Source organism: Oryzias melastigma, linkage group LG24 (genome assembly GCF_002922805.2).
Source record: "Oryzias melastigma strain HK-1 linkage group LG24, ASM292280v2, whole genome shotgun sequence".
NCBI lineage: Eukaryota > Metazoa > Chordata > Actinopteri > Beloniformes > Adrianichthyidae > Oryzias > Oryzias melastigma.
The window spans coordinates 5,281,156-5,281,397 of record NC_050535.1 but is presented as its reverse complement, the minus strand read 5'-3'; positions in this window follow the sequence as shown (position 1 = coordinate 5,281,397).

The following is a 242-nucleotide window of genomic DNA, read 5'->3' as shown; positions in this document are numbered from 1 at the left end:
TGTACGTATATATATGTACATATGTATATGTACATATATATGTATATATATACATATGTATATATTTATATATTGTGGTTGGTAGTTGTGGATTCTGCATGACATGCTCAACTTTTAATTAGCCACGTGATACTGTGGAAGGTCTTGTGGCGCAGCGTAGTCACCATCGCAGTTTTGTGGTTTGATTCATCTCAAACACCACCCACTCCAGGTGTAAACATTTTTTTTAAATAAGTGTAAGT